The 17,623-nt window shown below is 42.9% G+C and overlaps 1 protein-coding gene across 11 annotated transcripts in view; it reads right to left on the bottom strand.

Annotated features, from left to right (window-relative positions):
* Positions 1-17,623, bottom strand: part of LNX1 (ligand of numb-protein X 1) — a 147,096-nt gene that overhangs the window by 34,217 nt on the left and 95,256 nt on the right. The gene's annotated exons all lie outside the window — the stretch shown is intronic.

Here is a 17,623-nt window from a genome sequence, read left to right as displayed (position 1 = left end):
AAAGAATCAGCCTTTTAATCATGATCTAATGAGCTTGGCCTACTTGCTGTTACAATTATCCCTTTCTTCCTAGCAAAAGCGAACTGATGACTTTCATAAAGTGCCCCGCAGGATGAACTCACAGAAATAGCTGCAGAAACCCTTGGGGACTGAAAGCTCTTCGTAATATATGGCATGCACAAAAGGCAATGCATAATACATACAGTACACAGCGCTAGTGGGTTAAGTGTCAGAAGAAAGAGTAGTATGCTGAGCAGAGGCCTTGGGAGAGAAATGATTTATGGAAACCGTTCCTGTGACAGAAAGATGAGACGAGGACGAGTCACAGAGCTCTCTATGTCAGCTTCGGAACAGCATTTTCATTTCTCTTACAATATTGGCTTTTTAAGACAGGATTTAATTAAAAACTTTTTTAGCACTAAATTATGATTTACCATCACTTACCTCATACCACTTTTGACAAATTCCCTCTTAAAAAGGAAAAAACAAAAACAAAAACTTGTTGTATCACACTGATGCAGCTGTATGAATTGTATACACACTTTAAGCTTTGGATGGGAATGGCAGAAACAGAAATTATTTCTAAACCCTTTCACAAGCAAAAAGATACATCAAAAAAAGAAAATATTCTTTTGTGGAAGAGAAGGTTTCTCAACTATTTCAAAAGACCAACAAGAAAACACTTGGGCTACCTGTTCTAAGGCAACGCTGCAAGAATAATGCAAAAAGGAAGGGAGGAGCTCTCCTGCCTCCACTGCAGCAGGCATTTTCCTATTCCTTCTTCCATAAAAAAGGGCTGACTTCCTCACTTCCTTGAGCTCTATCAAGCTGCATGTCCCCCCAGCATCCCACACCCAAAAGGACAGGCAAGGTGCTCTCTCATTTCATAGGCAGCAGTACCACAAAGGCTTCCCTAGCCTGCAGCCTACCTAGACTTCTCCAGTACAATATTTTGGGAATCTCAGTCAGAGTACTTGTGGTGGGATCACATTAGGTAATCTAGTCTCAGGAACACTCAACAAGAACACAAAGTTAAAAAGCAGTCTAAAAAGCTACCGCAACAAAACAAACACAGGAACATAGCTTTGGGGTGAATTGTTTGCTGTTCTTCAGAAACAGACTTTGCCTTACAGAGATCCTGCAAAGATTCAGAACGAAGTAAGAGATATTCTTATTCCCTGTTTATTTTCTTCGCCAGTAAATTTTCAGTGGACTATGTTAGGGCACCAGCCCACTGAACGGGTCCCCAAAGGCAGATCTTTTGATGTTGTTGTTGGGTTGCATGAAGATTAGCTTGAAAATCAGAAGGGGCTCTGTGCAAAGATTTCCACCTGCATGGATTCGGCTGCTGCTGGTGTCCATCTGCATGGCGTTGCTGAAGCCTTCACTTTCTGTGAAATCCTTTCTTGCTGCTGCTGACTAAACTACAGTTAACAGCAGCAGTCCAAATGCAAGGAGCAGAAGACTGAATGCAGAGAGAGCTGACAAAGTTTAAGATGTGGCTTATTGGAGAAGACAACTTATCACGGCACAAAGCACAAAGCATATCTTTCTAATTCTGTCAGAAATAGTTAAAAGAGAACCTAAGCACTTCAAGCATGAGCACTGAATCTATTTCTTAAGTAATTGTGGCAACATAAATGAGCACAAAGCAAGCCCTCTTTCTTCAGATTAACACTGTGTCCTTGAAGAATGAAAAAACTCCTCGAACTTGTAATAAAATCTGCAACAGCATCTCTTCACTTTCATTGTTTTCCCTGTGCTGACACTGCTGTGATAACAAAAAACAGAAAGAGACAACTGTCTAAGTGGAATCATATTTATAGTGTCTCAGCTACATTTTTCCATATGGTTGGCTTTGGCTCCCAGAAAAGAGAGATCCATAAAACAGCTACATGCCAGTACTAATTATCTCCCTCGCTATGATTATTAATCAGCTGCCTGATTTACAGCTGGAAGAGAGGGATGGAAATCCAAGCAGGATACCTGATTAACATGGGCCAGTCGTAAAGTGAACCCAACGCTGTCTGGTGGCCAAGGTGAACTGCAGATTTATGTTGCTTCTCAGTTGTTCTGGACAGAGAGTAATTCCATGCAGCCATATGATATCAAAACGAATTGAAGCCCAAAAGCGAGAGATAAAAACAGACATGAAAAATGTGTGTTGCACAGCTTATACCTCTGAAGTAGCATCGCTAGGTGTGCACAGGAAATTCAGAAATTAATTAATTTATTTATTATCCTGTTTGCATGACCTTTTTTTTCAAGCAGCAGCACGCTGTATGAAATCTTGGCTGCACGATGGTTGTCCTCTGCACGGGGAAGGACTTGTTCTCCCCTGCTGCGGCAGCAAATTCCAGGGGGAGTGGAGCCACGACTCCACTCATCCTCTGTTCATGACCTCCAATAAAACCCAGGCCAAACCAGCTTCAGCATAATAGCTCCTTTCTGGTCCTAAATCCACAAAACCTCATGTGAGCTTTCTTGGAAGGCCATGATGGCTGCTGAACCTTCACCCAAGCTGCAGACCTGTCCAGCTCCAAGGCAGGCAGCAGCGTTGCCGTGCCCGTGCCCTGCTCTGCATGTAGGGGGGCTTTGAGATCCCATCTCCAGTGCTAGCACATCCCAAGTGCTGGAGCGAAGGGATCCAAAACCACATGTCTGCTTTAACTTGGTCCTAGTGCTTGTAAAAACAAACTTCAGTTAAACTCACAGCCAACAGAAAAATTTCCACGTTATTTGCAAATTCAAATGAAAGCAGTGGCTTCAAAACAAAGATGCCTTTCCCTTGCAGTGTCCCCAACTCATACAGCGGAGCAGGGAGGGCTTGAAAGTGAAGCTGACCACAAGGATTTCCATTACCCAGGCTGACATGGGAGCAAAACACAAAGGCAAAACATAAACAAGGAGAACTTCGTTTATTTTTCACTTCTAGTGATATAAATGAATTAAAATAACAGGGGAAAAAATATATGTAATTATAACATATTTTCTATTTTACAAATGTGCTGCTTTCTGTCTGTGTCTCTTCTCAGGCTGCCCCAGCTCACACCTGACTGCCCAGGCAGGGAAAGGCAGTGGCTCTGGGGAGCATATTGGGAAGCCAGCCAGCGCCGAAGGGCCAGCTCTGGCACAGGCGAAGCGAGCAGTAGCGCTCCTTGCCCAGCTTCCGCTGTGCTTGCCTGACCTCGCTTCCAGCCCGCTCGTATTTTGGTACTGTTTTGTTTTAGCGCAGCAGAGGCAGACACATTGTCTGAGTGCAATTAAGAATAATGTATACAAAGCACTCACAATTGCCCAGCAGAAGAAAATACTGCATAATGGGCTGTCATCGCTGATCCGAAGCTAAGCCCTGATTAGGGCAGACAAGCATGTTTCAGCTATGCCCTCGCTGCAAGCGGTCTCGTCCTTGTGTAAGTTGGGCTTGACACAACCCTGGACCAGAAGTACCAACAGTGTGCATCACACCCCAACCGCATCACACAGCCCTGTACCCTGAACCGATCTTCTGGAAGGGCTGATGGGGACACTGAGGGCCACCAACAAGGAGCATCTTGGATAACCTGGTGCTGATGGCCTCGCTTGTGAGACCTCGCAACACCAGAAGCTCCTGCCTTTCCTGGGAAAAGAGGTGTTGGCAGCTCCTGCCCCACAGGGGCCAGCTGTGCAGTGTGTGTACCAGCAGTGATTGCAGTCCAAACGTAACCCGAACATCAATTGTATGGATTTTGGGTCAGATGCCCAAACTCTAAAACCTTCTAAAACTCCAGCCTAAGTGAGAGAGCTGACTTGGTCAGTTCACAGGCAGAGCTCATGGCAAGTCTTCTGGTGCCAACAGTGCACCAGGAACTGGAACCAAAAATGAAAGAGGAGCGAGGCACCTAAATTCCAGCCAAATCCAGAGTTACACATGAATCTAAGCTAAAAGACAAATGTACAGTCTCCTTTCCAGATCAACTAAATCAGTGCCTAAGAGGCCATCAACATCTTCAATGGGAAGGTGACTAAAACCCTGCTGCTCCTTGCACACAATGATGCTGTATCATCCCTGCTCAGAAATCTGTCTCTTGTGAATCCCAGTCCTGAATACCAAATTCCTCTTCTTTCTATATATAAAAATCACTCTTAGAAATGAGGGATTAGCAGTACAGTGTGGTGAAACAACCCTTTTTCCTTGGTATTTCTGCATTCTTGCAGAGATTAACCACTGTGTGAACTCTGCATATGAAAAAATCTTTGTAAATAAGTACATTAATTTTCTTTTAATGGATTTGATTTTGCTGTCTTTTCCACCTTTTATAAAGGATTTTTTCATGTCAGGAGCATTCCTTGGGCTACTGTGACCACCAGCTATGTCCAGGAAGGTCCTGCCTACACTAAACCTTCCTCAATAGTTATAAAGAAGAAGAAGAGCAGTCTAAAAAATCATGCTTAAACTCCTGGGTTACTATTTCCAACCAATACTCACTGAAAGTAAGGCTGCAAAAAAATTTTCTAAACACATAACTAGATACAGACTGTTTCCTGCAGCTGCACCTGAATTGCATAATAATGCCAGCAACATTTCCAGATGCTCACCACTGCAGTGCTATGAGCTCTGCCCTGACACTTGTGCACTTGGTTGTGCTCTCTGATGGCCTCCTGTATCGCAGTGCCAGAGGCTTGCCATTTGTTTGGGGAAAAAGTGCTCATTTTCCACCTAACTTAAATGAGAAATTGTCCCGATTACTATTGGTCTTTCACTTCAACATGCCAATGACCACATAAACAAAAGCCTTTCACGGACCAATTCCCGACACCTGGGGCACTTGCAGGGCAATCAGGGCTGGCTGGGAAGGAGGCATGTATTAGTGACTAGATCCCCATAGCCTCCAGCAGGTTGAGGATGAGCTATTCAATCCTCCACTTCCATAAACACAGCTATTCTCCATGTCAGCATGGTGGTAACCATGATAGAAGCTCATATGAGGCAAATGGCTTCTCTGTCTGGCTGTCAGAGAGATGTTCTCATATTATTCCCTCTCTATTGTCAGCCAGAGACCTTTGCTAGAATATAAACACATAGCAGATTTAGTGGTTCTATATTTCTGCATTACTACTCTATAAATATTTATAAAGATTCTCATAACATTTATTTCTTTAAGCTAAAGCTATTTAGCTTAACTACTTTCCCACAAGAAAGGAAAAACCTTTCAAATATCTATTATTTCAGTTTAACATCGCGTATCCCTGTTACAGTTTCCTAGTGTTTTTTGCTGCTTTTTGTTTTAATGGAGCCATCATAATTCAACAAACTCTGCCACTACCTTACTAGTGAAGCCTAATGTTGTGCTGTGTCCTATCCGTAAAGATCTGACCCCAGGGAAGGGCTGTCATTTTCACAATGCTCTTGCACTATGATGCTGTCAAACAAAATATATTTGTATATTATATAAGGAACGTGTGCAGGCATCGCTGAATATTTACTCTTCCATGTCAGCTACTCTGTATGAATCTGGGTGTACCATGAGAAAAATGACTCTTTACCTATAGTTCCCACAGATTAATAAAAAGCTTTTCTGAGAGCATGAAGAAAACACATACTGAGCGTTGTTTATAATGCCTATGTTTGTCATCAGCTACAAGGATGTGCTCCCATTCCTATGGTTGCTGAAGATGAGGAGCCAGGAAGGCTAGAGGTTTTGGTACAATCCCCTTAACGCGTCTTGCATTGATGAAGAATGGAAGACGAGATGAGAGTTCAATTCCCACAGTTCCCAAAGCTACACAGGGAACAGACAGCCAAAGCCAGACACAAATTAAACAAGTGCTCTGCTCTCTGCAGCAGGAACCAGCTTCCCATTTTAAATGGGACTGTTTACGCTGAAGGAAGGGCCTCCAGATTTCCTACTAGTTTTCAGGGCAGCTGAAAGAACTTGGAACACATTTTTATTCTTAAATGAATTGTAAAGATTGAATTTCGTGTACATGCTACCAAAGTGTCATGTAACATGTGGTCATGTTTAAGCTTATTTCACCCCCCCTCCTTTTCTTTAAAAAGCCAAAAATTGCATTTCAACCACCAGCATTAGCTTCTATTATGAAATATGTAGGAAGGCCCACTAACCCCTGTCATGGGAATGGGGAATTGGAAGGAATAGGTAAACAAGACAAGTTGTCTGCAGTTGTGGGCACAAATCATGGCTGGGATAGTTGTGCAATGATCCCTGTTGTTGTTGGGGCTGTGTACAAATCACTGGTCCGGATTATGTTCTCTCCCTCCCCTGACACCTCTCCCAGGCCATTACTCTGTCGCTGATGATTTTGAAACTACAACCATCCTGATTTCTCTTCAAGACTCAAGCACCGTTTCAAATAATTCCAGTCTTAAGCCATTTCAGTAAATTGCAGCCGTGTTACACATCGGGAAATGGAGCTGTAAACTGCTAGCGACAGCTTAGATGGGCAAGTCAGCACACGGGCTGGAAATGCTGGCTTCTTTCAGGGATTAGCGCAGCTCGTGCGTCTTGCCTAACACAACTGCTACTTTGGAGAAGCTAATATTTACAATTTAATTTGGGCCTTAGCCTTCTGTTGCCCCTTCCCCACCCATGCCGGAGCCAGAAGTGCTCTGTGAGCACACAAGAGCATCAGCAGCCTGCTTGGTATACAGCCCAGGCACTGCTATAGCTCCTGTGCTGCTTTTAAAGGTAGAACAGAAGTAGACCGTGAACAATAAAAAATGAGGAATTAAGCATTGTGAAAGACAGCAGTCAGCCTATTAGTTATTATTTGCTCCTAGAATACAGTAAACAAACATTTTTTGGTCACAGGGAAGATTCTGGCCAGCAGCACAGAACCGCAGTGGTCTTATGTGATGCAAAACAACTGCAGTATTTATTTACAATGAACTTCCTCAATTAAATACCGAAGTTCTCCAAGAGTAATCCAACAATATTAAACATATTTTATGCATGCTGCTTACACCAGTTGACACAAACCAGGGAAACGGAGGAGTGGCACACAACCTATAGCTCCTTGCAGGTGCTCTGGTACCAGCACAGTAAGGAACCTATGAGTACATGGGTGGGACATTCAGAGCAAAATGAAAGGGAAAATAAGACACAGCATAATGGAAACAGCATTTTTTTTTTTTGAGACAGTGAGAGCCTGGAAACCTTGCCAATGGCTTCTAGTGCTTTTAGCATTCAACAGCTTACAACACATCATTAATCCTGTTCAAGGGGTATACAAAAATCCTAAAGTTCCTAGAACTTCTTGACTTCAGCAAAGCTGGAGGAGCTCGATTAAAACTTTATCAGGTGCTTTCATCACCTTGTAGAATTGCACTGTTCTCTATGCAAAACTCTTCAGAAACCTCAGCCTTCCGCTACTCTTAAAGAAGGGTAAAATGGAACATTGCATCAAAAGGAAGTGACAAAATATAAACTGAAAACAATCCCAAGAGATATATTTATGGAAAACTTAATTGCCTACCAATACCTGTACCTTCTTTTACCTACAGACAGCGCACATGAGGAAGCAATCTCACACAAGGGGTGTTAGCTGGGTATGTGGAAAGCAACATAACTCTTGCCATCAGCAGCAGTCAGCTTCGTGTCTGACCCAAGGCTGCTCAAAGAGCAGCACTGGTATTCTGCAGGAGATCCTGACCACTGATTTTGCCTTGTACTAATAAAGTAAAGTCTTTTTACAGTAGGAATCAAGGTGATACACAATGAGAATGCAGAAGGATCATCGAATAGCTACCTGATTTAGAAAATTGAGCCTGGAGAAATCAGAATATTTGTACAAAGTTTCAAAAGAAATGCTAATGCTCCTGAAATCAAGTTATCTGAGGTAAAAATGACAAGTGTAAAGACAAAGAGACTCTTAAGGCACTGCAATGCTCATAATACAATCCTCTACATTGTGTTTTTCAAACTATATGGACACCCATATAATTAATGCCAAGAATAAACACCAGTTCTGTTGATTCATGTGTTTTTCATGTTTATTGTGTTTTGATCACTGGATTATATTCAACAGGTATAACTAGTCTCCCGGAACTTAGCATCTCCGCATTGTCTTCACCTCCTATTATCCCCACCTATACTATAAAAAGTTTATGATGCAGTGAGAAAAATATGCTCGCAATGGGACCAGGGATTTTGGTTCTCTAACAGGATTGACACTATGGGAACGACAGAATCAGTGTAGCTCGATTCTTTCCGATACAGACTGAAGTGCCTCCCAGACAGACATTTTGCATTTACACATACTTAACATACATACATATATATAATTACAATATCTGCTATGCCATGGACTCAACAAGCAAGCAGGACTTTTGTTGGCACAAAGCAGCAATGCAGATAAGATTCTAGATGTAAAATAACAAAAGGTGAATACTGCAATCAGTTTCAAAGTAGTTTCTATCCAAGGCTTGGATTTACTAATGTTGTCTCCACTGGAATTTGAAATTACAAGAAACACTGAGGCTGTAGCCAGTAAGTAATGACTGCTGCCTTTATACCTTCTTATTGACGGAACATGCTATGAAGGGTGACCCACAGGTCTGGCTGTGGTGGCACTTGCATCTCAGTGACACAAAAATCACATAAAGTTCCTTTTAGGTCAGCATGGATATCTAGATTACATCACTAACACATCTTGATAAACATTGCTCTCTGAAAGTTGCTTCCTCTTGGGGAAGGTCAGAAAAAGGAGGTCTTAACGTGCCTTCTCAGGAGTAGAAGGAACACAGAGGTCCCTGTCAGGTGCCCATCTGAGTGCTGAACAAACATTTTTGCCATCGTAAGATGCGTCATAAGATTTCACAAATGTTTTCCTTTTTAAAAAAGTTTTCCCCTCTTGTCAAATTCACTATCTGATATTCAGTAAGGACTTTGAGTCAGTCCTGTAAGAAGTGAACTGCACATGACTCATGAATCACTTTACATAAAATCCTAAAAAAATACAGTCTCCTTTTTGGGGTGGGGAAAGCATTTCCTGTTGTATCACAACTCAGGTTCCAGGATTTCAATCAAAACAGGTTTTGACAGTGGCATAAGAAGTACACAAGTCACACTGTTGACTGAATATCTTGTTACATGAAGTTTCTGTGAGGAAAACATAGCCAGCAGTACATTTTGCTTATCTCATCCTAGAAAATCATCATCCTGACTTCTGCTCGCCCTGCCTCCACAGCCCTCCCCTTTGCAAGTAGGGCTGGAAGAAGATGGACCCGAGGGAAGTTAGCAGCCAGTTTTCAGAACAAAAATTCCCAAACTCAATGGGCATGCAAAAGTCCTTTCTGCTTGTGGCTTTATGGTTTCACTGAGGTGAATATGAGATGTTGAGATGTTTCAGTGAGATACTTCGCCCTTCTATGACAGTAAACACACATTGTAAAAGCATTTAAAGACTCCAGAAAGTCTATATCCAGCCACAGTACAAGTATGGCTGGAATGTTGTTTACAATCCTCTGAAAGCTCACATGGTAGGAAATGCTCACTATATGGCGCTGTAAAATTATGAAAAAACGTTCTTCTCAAATCACCCTTCGTAACAGAAGTATCAGAAATACTCAAAACTTGAATTCCTTTAGCCAAATCTGAAAAAAGCCCATTCCACTCAGTCTTCTTTCCACATGCACAGGCAGTGCTGTACTCACTAATGAGGAAGCCATGCGATGATGCAGTTTCCCTCCTGTTGTTCAGGGACTACTGTTAGCCTCTGCTTGGCAAGGGAGGCTGAGAGAGCTCACTCCTCACTTTTTGGGAGTGTTTTCAGCACTAAAACATGGGTTTGGGTAAGCCTGGTGTCTGCTCCTCCTCTTGAAACCCAGCCCAGGTGCAGCAAGGAGGATGGACTCACAGAGGTGGATTGAGCAAGAAGGAGCCTGACGCTATCACCAAATGGAAAACAGGTGCCTGGGGAGGGGAAATCCTGCTTCAAAGGCTGCTGTGGCTTTTTTGGTTGAAACTGGGAGAGGTTTACAAGAAAAGGCACTGTTCTCTGTTAGTCCTGCCAGTTTCTTGGGAAAAAACTGACAGTACTACCCAGGCACAAGAGCCTTTTTTTTGGTCTGAAGTTGAAGCAGTGACCCTTGAAGCATAAAAACACAGGCTGAGAACCTCTCCACAAAAATCTGTCTTGTTTTCTTAGACCATCAGGGTGCAACTGGTGAATCAATGGAGATAATGCGTAAATTATGGTAGAAGCAGAGATCCACCCTGGACTCCCTTAATGACAGAAGGTGCTTTCATAAGTGGGTACCATACTGCCAACAACACAAAATGGATTTCCCTGCCCAGGACAAGTAAAATAAGGAGAAAATCACTTTTGCACTGTATCTTACTTTTAGCTCAAGCTGATAAGACTGCGTATCAGTATTCATTAACTTGCAGATACCATAGGTTTCTTCGGGTTTTCCTTGTCATTTCTGCTCTCTCAGATGGCATGTTATTTTTGCATGGTTTAGATAACAAAGAAGGTTTTCACTCCTTTTCTTTTTATTATTATTATTCAATTATTTTAAGAAACGTTCATGTTAAGAGGCTGTCATTTCACGCTGTCCCCTTACAAAACATGCTAACTTATCTACTCATTCTGTTAAAATACAGGAAATAGAATTAAAATCACAAAATTTTCCTTAGAAAGCTGCTCTTTCCTTTTTCCCTTTATGCTGCTACAGACATGCATTCCAATATTGAAGACCTATCAACTATTTTTGCCTTGGAAATTAAAATATAAGCCTGATGGCTGCAGCTGGGCACCTAGAATACTACGGGTACACCTGGGCAGCAGGTTTGGAGAGCTGAACCTTGAGCACGAGCTGCAGTCATACTCCCCTGGGCAATCCAGGATGGTGGCCTTGCCCCTGCTGTCCTAAGAGAGGGCACAACTGGCTTGACCTTGCTGCCCCTACGAAAAGGGTCTGGGCTGCGATGCGAGAGGCTGCCTTGAAGTGGATGCAAGCTGTGAGTGCTCTGTGACAGGTTGTGACTCAGCCAGCCTCTGAGCCCGGGGCCGTTCCAGCGCAGGCTGTGATTTTTTGAACGTCACAGGTCGAGGAGACTTGGGTCTTGTTAGCTGTGATGACGGCCCCCCTGAAGGGAAACCAAGGTGGCATAGGAAATGATGTCAGTTCATTGTCGGCTCCGAAGGGGGATAATCACAGCCTGTCTTCTTCCAACTGAGGTGACCCTGGTCCTGGAGAAGGGAGCTGGCAGCCTGAACTCCAGCAGAGCACTCGTGCTGTGCCTCATTGCCTGCTCGTTTTCACAGCGACACACTACCTGCGTCATGACTCAAGGTGACCCAAGCTATCACCCACAGCCAGGATCTCCAGCTGGACATCTACATTGCTGGCGGACGGCTGCATGCTGGGGGCATCGGACTTGTTGGCACCCAGACACATATAAACTGAATTGTATTCACTTCATGCAGATATTACCCCAGCAGCCTATCAATGCAGATGGCTAATCCAGCCAAACTGACCAGCTTTGTAACACAGAATAATCTTACAGCTACAATAATCAAATTTGCTCTGGTTGCAAAATACCCACCCCCACACAGACATGAACATCAAGGATAAAAAAATAATTTTGACCCAGACAGACTAAACAAAATCAGTACTGCATTTGTGTACACAAGCAATTGAGACATTGCTTTTTGTTTTATTATTGTTTGCAGTGACTCGGACCAGTATTTGGTGGTTTACTGATCGTCAGCAGGTTGTACCATCTGAAGGCTGAAGAGCTCCTTAAATGTCTGTGAAACACAGGCTGTGCCTGGGATCGCAAAGCCGGGTGCTCAGCACTCAGCACTGTGTGTTTATAAGGGTGCAATATGCAGGGAAAAGGAGGAGGAGGAAAACAGGGAAAGAAATACCTAACAATTTAGTGACTGTAAACAAAACAACAGCCTCACAGCTAATTATTTTCCTATTTCCTTAAAAGATACTTAAAGATGTCACAGCATCCTGCAGGAGGGTTTGCTGAGTACTTTGATATGGGCTTTAAGGAGACCTTCCAAAACTGAACGTAAGTGGTTCCACGGAGGTCAACCACATCGGCCTCCAGAGATGGTGCTGCTTACTAAGGGGTTGTCTGCAGGAGGGAAATACATGATTGCTGTAGTGGTTGTGGAACAATACCTTAGCCACACTATGTAAATTATATGTGTAGAAACACACATCCCAGAATAGCTTCCCTGGAGATATCCCTCTTTTGAAATAAGAGCATTCACCAGAGAAGCTGCCCTAGAGTAAGAGCAGCACGGTCACTTTTTTATGGATCAGCTTCAACTTATGGGCTTCATTATTGATCAACTTCCTTGAGTGATCAGAGCATCTCTTCAGGAGAACCTCTGTCCTTTCTTCCCTGCCCCCATTTTCTGGACAGCAAGTAGAAACTGTTGGACCTCTCAGTGCCCATTTTAGATGTTCATTTTCATATGTCCCTGCACACCCTGTAACTGCAGGCTCTGCATCCAGGGCTCTTATCTTCACACTAGACAGCAGTTGTGTACAATCATGGTATCAGCACAATTATGGCTTGTTTTCAGGTCTGCCCATTCTACAACCCACAAAGAATCAGACACATTGAGGCACAGAGATTCATGCTCATGGTCATAAGTAGCACAGGGAAGTGAGTCAAGAGATCATTTTGCTACTGGGGGACAAACAGATCTATTGTTTTTTCCTTTGATAACTTGTTCTCTGTTAATTAGCATGTTTAAAGTATAATTTAACCAACAACGCTCTGATAAACTTAAGAGGGGAAAAGAGGTCTCCTGATTAGTAGGCAGACTTTCCTGTCTGCATCCTTAATAAAAGAACCCAAGTCACTGAAAGGTGATTCACTTGGCCAGCTGTGTCTTGTGCAGGTTCAGGATCAGTGAGAAGATGACATTTTCTTGAAAGAAGAAGCTGCCATGGCTCACTACATGGGCATTCACTGGGTGGATTTCAAGAAGTCTCTGAGGTCACATTTTGCACATTTTGTCACAGGTGCTGCAGAGCCCAGGGACATCATTTTGCTGGTTGTGCTGCAGACTGCACAAACCCACGCCTTTGCTCTCATTCATCAGAGAGAAATTGGATCCTAAGTGATTTTGTGATTTACGTGTCTGTTTCTCAAATGGAGTTCATTATTTGTAAAGTTAGTCAAACCCAGGCTTCCTGGTAAGTGTTTTCAAGAAAGGACTATGACTTTAGATAGAGCGAAGCACTATTTTGGAGACACCTATTGTGCTGTCTGCTGGTGACAACTCCCTCGACACTTTCTTCTTCCTCTCTGACATTTCCAAAAAGAACAGCTGTCGTCCCCCCCGCCAGGGAAGTGGCTGTTATCCTCCCCTCTCCTCAGTGCCCTTTCTAGACTCTGTTTTTCTTCTTTTGCTCTTTGTGCTATGATAGGTTGGAGCCCCAGCGGCTCTTGGGCAGGCCTGGGGCTGCCTCCTGGCTTCCTCAGTACCCAGGGCTCCCCGAGTCAGTGGGAGGATGGGGACAGAGGGAAGGAGAACTGTCATATGGTGCCATAAAAATCCCACTCTCCAGCACTGCCAGAAAGAGAAGGAGGAGTCAAAAAAAAAAGCAAATAAACAAACAAATACCCCAAAATGCACAGAAGCTTTTAGAATGAAGACCCAAACATTGAGATCTCAATTCCCTACAGCCAACAAAAGAACTCTGCTTCCTTCTGCCTGGGACATCACGGTGAAACAGAGATGCAAAAACAATTCCTGCTTCATCCCCATTTCTGTGTACAGCCATTGGTGTGGGGAGAGGGATCTGGGATCTATTGCTAACCTTTAGCTACATATTCCCACTCCTTAACATTAACCCTAAGCCCCTTGAAGCCTTCTGTTGTGATGTGGATGACTCTTACAAGGAACAGGCTCAAGTTTGGAGACAAACAGGGAGCCTTCCCCCATTCTTGAGCTTTAGCTGCAGACCTGACCATGCAGAGGTCACACAGGTCGCTATTTTATTGTCAGTCCTGCTACTCTCCTGAAAACATCCTCTTTAAAGGAGACTTTCTGGCATTTGTGTCTGCCAATCCTGGGAGATAAATTTCAACAACAAATGAACAAACAAAAAACAAACAAACAAACAAACAAACAAAAAAAAAAAAAACAGGAGGAAAGTCACAATTTTGTAAGATCTGTTGTCATGAAGCTACCATTGTCATAAGGGACAGGAAAGTGGAGTCTGAGATTTGATGAAGCCCCCACACAGGGTGTTTTTTTTGGACATCTTTTTGTCATAAAGATTGCAGAAGCTGGAGCCCATGACATTTTATTTGTATTGTTTCAACTCATTCACCCACGGGTCCTCAAGGGATGTTTTGTTTTTTTAAACATGTTGTTTCTGTTAAAAACAGTGTGGTGTGTCTCACCACTTCTCAGAGTGGTGAGAAGCTCCTCCACCCACCCACTCCTCCCCAAAAATGTACATATAAAACTGGATCTCTACTACTCCATATCTCCCTAGGTATGTAAAAAATAGATGTTTCTCCGTGTACACAAAACCTCATTCTTCCTAGTTCATTCCAGTGAAAGTCAGGAGTCATTTGTCAATGAAGTCAGTGTTCAGTGGAATAATATCTGTAAAGAACTAATCCACTGACTGCTGAAATAGCACATAGTGAAACAATTAGAAGTGTGGTCTTCAAATCAAACAAATTAACTAGGTAAGAGGAACTGGGCTATATTACAATCCCTATTTCCTTGACTTACTTTATTTTCATTGTTTTGAGTGGTTTCTGAAGGACAGTGTGCAACTCTTTTAAGGAATTCGGTCCAGGTGGTAATTCAGCTAGGCAGAAGATCAGTAGATAAGATTTTGATCAGATGTCAGCCCTACAGTTGAGTTATTTCACAGCCTGGCTTAACCTGTGTTTAGTCTAACAGGTAAATGTTTAAAGTTCACCAGAACTGTTGAAGTGGAGTTAACATAAAGAGTATGTCACCAAACCTGGTCAATCCATAAAGCTTTCTTTGTTTTGAGCCTTCAGATCCACATGTTTTTCTGACGTTAAGCTCCACAGCCTGAACTCACAGTTTACTCATACATTAATCCATAAATTTAAAATAAGAAGCATAACCAGCTCAGAGTTTTGCAGTGTTGAAATAGTGTGAGGAGACAGAAGACACATGGCTCAGCATGCTCAGCACCATTGTAGTTGGCCACACAAGTCCTTGGCAGGTCCAATCAGCCCATTTCTCTCTTTCCCTTTTCTTCTTACTCTCTTTGAACAAGACAGCGCCCTTAAGAGAATAGCTCCTTCACAGGCATCAGGAGACTGGAGGTGACAGAATGGAGCAGATAGGGCCTCACCATCACCACAATGAGGAGGACAGGGCTTGGGCAGCCCAGGAAGAACTTTCTATCCATGGACTGATACCCTGAACATGTCAAATTCAAATGACTTTGAGATTATGGATGGGTGACCTCTATTCACCTGACACGGTTAAATCCAGGACAAGCAGCATCTGTCCTTATTTGACCTTGACTCTGTCTATTTATTGTAGTGGTTACAGTAGAGCCTGTGTCCAAGACAGTCTTATATTTTTAAAGAAGTTCAATTGCTTGCTCATAGTCTCTGCTTCTCTTCCTTCCACCAGGCAGGAGAAAGGTGCTGCCATCATATGATGCAGTGGTTAAAACCATGCTTCCTTGCTGACCTTGATCCCAGGTTACTGCTCTGCCAAGCAGTTCATTGTTAGGTTGTGGGAGAGGCAAAGAGCAGAGGTGTAAAGGAAATAGGAATTTAGAGGTAGCAAAGGAAAGACAAAGATTTAGGATAGACGGGATCATCCAACTGGAAAATGGTTAAAGAAACCAAAAGACAGCCTGATATTGGTGATGATGGAGACTGGCAAGCGTTACAAGTCATGTCTAGGGAACAAAAAGAAAGACTCAAATATAAAGGGTTGCAAACCTACATTTTCTCTCAAAACATACATAGGGCAGAAGCAGCCAATTCACACTTGTCAGGAGGTGCCAAGAAAGTTTATGTAACACTGCAAAAAGATAAACACCCATTTAAGATCAAACTGTTATTTTTACCTGACATGCAAGCAAACCAAACTCATCACAGACAAAAAAACTTCATGCTGTCAGCTGCGAGTTCTCTTGGTGTTGTAAAGCACCACAGGGCACTAAATTGCTATGGTATTTTTTGCATTGGGTGTCAACTTCTATTTGCTGGGGACTTGAAAAGCAGGGGCTATGTGAAACAGAAAGATCTGAACAACAATTAGCAGACCTTAACAGAAAGCAAGGAGACCATCACAAGCCTGTGAAATGCATCTTCTGCCTAAGAATGCAGCTATTTCCCTCTCTCCAGTGCTGAGTTAGCAAAAATATCAGGGATATAAGTAAGCATCTGCTGAAGAAAGAGAAGGAAAAGAGGAAGGAAGACAGGCTGATTCTGTTGGGAGGTAGGTGGAAGAGGAACAAATGCATTTTGGAAATCTCTGGTATGGATTACAGTTCATTAGTTGTAGAAGACGGTTACTTGTTCTTGGCCTCCCATTATAAATTTCTTTTGCTCACTTGGGTCATGTTACTATTATTCAAGCCTAGATTACAAAAAAGGCAAGTCTGCAAAACTTTGCATTTATTTGCTTTGTCAGCTCAACATATTAAGTGCAAGTTTATATGTATACTATATATCTTATTAAATGCTCTGTCCTGTTTTGGTCTGTTCTCTTCTGATTTATTTTGAACTCAAAGACCATGACTATAAGTGCCTTCAAACCTACAGATGCTTAGACCACTAGGGACAGAGCAGAAAAAAAGTGAAATACAGCAACCATTACTGTCCAACTTCATTACACTCACGTCTTGGAAGGATAAAACAAGAATGTGCTGGAATTCAATCCCCTCTGAGGGAAGAAACTGGAAGCAGGAGGCTTGCTAGAAATGGTGCACACTCAGTCCACTAAAATTCATCAAGATATGCAAAATGCAAATGTGGGACTTTTTAAAATGGGCACCAAGAAAAGGTCACAGACACAACACTGAGGAAAGCACATTTGTGTGACCATACCTTTGACTCATAATACAAAGTAGGTGTGGAGAAAAGAGCACGTCCCTAGCACTGGAGGCTGTGCAGGATGTGCAGCCTCTGCCAGTCCTGTGCCAGGGCCCAAGGGTCACTTGGACAGCATGGTTTGCAGTAGCCAGCACTAGGATCTCCTCAGCATTTCTATATTGACTCAGCTAATATTACTGGTATAAATACTTCCATTATGGTCTGGACTGGGGCGAAGTAACATCACCAGGTGCTTTCAACCTTGCTCACCCCTGCAACAAATCCCAGTGACAAAAGCACCAGTACTTACACACTTTATTTGGGACAGAATTTGTATTCACCCTTTCTCCTGCAGTGTCATCTTCCTGATGTACAGACAAACCAGGAGAGATGTGCCAAATCTTCAGCTAGAACCTGTGGCCTGGATCATCTGAGAGCTGGCGAGGCAAGTCATGACCACCTCTTGGGATGCATGCTCCCACTGCAAAACCTGTTTGGTGAAGAACAGTGTTGCAACACTGGCTCTTCATAGAGAGCACTTACTTCTGACTGTAATTCAGTCTTTTGGCAGGAGATACTCGTACATATCGAGC

The sequence above is a fragment of the Anas platyrhynchos genome, chromosome 4 (genome assembly GCF_047663525.1).
Source record: "Anas platyrhynchos isolate ZD024472 breed Pekin duck chromosome 4, IASCAAS_PekinDuck_T2T, whole genome shotgun sequence".
NCBI lineage: Eukaryota > Metazoa > Chordata > Aves > Anseriformes > Anatidae > Anas > Anas platyrhynchos.
Note: the sequence above shows the minus strand (reverse complement) of the source record. Positions and strands in the feature narration are given on the sequence as shown.